The sequence below is a fragment of the Hordeum vulgare genome, chromosome 2H (assembly GCF_904849725.1).
Source record: "Hordeum vulgare subsp. vulgare chromosome 2H, MorexV3_pseudomolecules_assembly, whole genome shotgun sequence".
In the NCBI taxonomy this organism is placed as follows: domain Eukaryota; kingdom Viridiplantae; phylum Streptophyta; class Magnoliopsida; order Poales; family Poaceae; genus Hordeum; species Hordeum vulgare.
The window spans coordinates 155,448,895-155,451,288 of NC_058519.1; positions in this window are offsets into that span (position 1 = coordinate 155,448,895).

Genomic DNA, 2,394 nt, shown 5'->3' on the forward strand with positions numbered 1-2,394 from the left:
TCCCTTGTTCTGTGTGATTTTGGTTTAACCACCTGGAGTTTTAGTTATGTCGACTGCAGGCATGATCAAGGTTACTGCAGGATGTCCTACTTTTGAAGGAAAGGACTTCCCCTACTGGAAGACCAAGATGCAAATGCATCTTCAAGCAATTGACAATGATCTCTGGTATATTGTGGAACATGGCGTTCCCTCCATTGCTGCTACTGTCTCTGCCGCTGATGTGAAGAAATTCAAGCAACTTGATTCTCAAGCAAAGAATATCATCTGTGGCCATCTGAGCAAAGGTCAGTATGGCAAAGTGAGTGCTTTGGGCTCAGCAAAACAAATCTAGGAAAGGTTGTCCAAAGTCAATGAAGGAATATCAACTCAGCGTGACTCTCGTGTTGATGTTCTTTGCAATCTCTTCAATCGCTTCAAGAGGCTTGACAATGAAGGCTGCCAGGATACCTTTGATCGCCTCACTGACATCTCAAATGAACTACAAGAACTGGGAGCTGGAGATATTACTGACCATGAAGTTGTGAAGAAACTGCTAAGATCTTTGGATTCATCATTTGACACTTTGGTTCTGATGATTCAAGAAGATTAGACTATAAGATGCTTGATCCTGCTGATATACTCGAAAGACTCAATACTCATGAATTCCAATAGGAAAAAAGAGAGATCTGTATGGACCAAGCTATTCTAGACCTCGTGCACTGAAGTCCAAAGCAATTTCCTCATCTGAAGAAGAAGACTCGGATTGCAGCATTGGTGATCCTGAAGAACTTGGACAGGAGCTTGCAATGCTCGTGAGGAAATTCCAAAAGTTTACAAGACGTGGCCAGTTTGGTAAATCTTCAAGAACAGATATGAGGAAATCAGAATCTTCTTCTGAGGACTACAAGAAAAGAACCTACCACAAATGCAAGAAATCAGGTCACCATATTGGTGATTGTCCTTGATGGGTGAAAGAATCAAAGAATAAGAAATACAAGGAGGAAAGTTCTGATGACTCGAAGAAGAAGAAGAAATCTTCAAAATCCTCATCCTCAAAGTCCTCATAGCACAAGAAGACTAGTTTCAGAAAGGCTCGGGCACTCATTGGCAAGGAAATGGATTCTGAGGAAGAATCCGAGGAATGTGATGCAGAGAAAGGATCTGAAGAAGACTCGGAATCTGGTGTGGCAAGTCTTGCACTGGCTACCACATTCGTCAGCAAGTCAATCTTCAACCTTGAAGAAAACAACAACGCCATCTACACTGATGACTATGCTGATGACTTCGCTCCAACCTATTGCTTCATGGCAAAAGGTTCAAAGGTACCGAATGATACTTCCTCCTCTGATTCTAGTGACTGTGAACCTGATGATTATAAGAAACCCAGTTTCAGTAAACTTGCCAATATTGCAACTAAACAACTAACTGCTGTTGAAAAGCTTCAAAAATTGCTAGACAGAAGCGATGACCTATTGAATGATGAAATGAATCTTACCCAAATCCTCACTGAAGATATGAAAAGTCTTCAGTCTAGATTTGATAATCTTCAAGATCGTCATGGCACACTCTTGGCTGATCATGAGAAACTTTCCTATGAATTTCTTCAAAGAAACTTGATCTTGAGAAGTTGAGGATGTCTCATGATGATCTTCGAATGGAAAATGATTCATTACTTGCTCAACAGATCAGTGCCGCTCAGGTTGAATTCATTCCACCATGTCTTAAATGCATCGAATGTGAAACTACCAATTCTTCACCAGAATCATCAAATGCTTCTATTGCTACAAATTCTTCAACTGCTCATGTGGTATCAAATTCCTCACTTGTGGAAACCACAAATGTTACTGACGAAAATGCAGGGCTCAAGGAATTGTATGTGACAGGCATGTACAAAAGTCTCAAAGGGCATCAAACCCTTTGCGATGTGCTCAAAAAGCAGATTTTGAACAGGAACCCGAGGAAAGAAGGAATTGCTTTTGAAAGGAAACTGAATGCCGATGTATCATACTGGTAACCTGAGCAGTATCCCAAAACCTCATGGGTTGCTGCTAAAGGACCTCATGTTGATCCATCCAATCTAACAGGTTTTGCATGTGAATTCTCCTATTCCTCAAATGAGTTATTTGACTCCAACTATAAACTGTTCAAAAATCAATCTCGTGAAGTATTTGCTCAATATGTTGGAACTAACTGCAGGAATGGACCACCCCTATGGAAAATCTGGGTCCCCAAAAGCTATTTGGAAAATCTTCAGGTGAATGTCCTCATGACACCACCCGTGAAGAATCTGAACCCCAGGTCAAATTCCTCAGGTGGACCAAAGTCTTCAAGAGGATCAAAATCCTCAACTGGTCAAAACTATGCTCGTACTCGTGCTAATGCTTTTGATATGTAGGTAAATTACAAGGGATATGA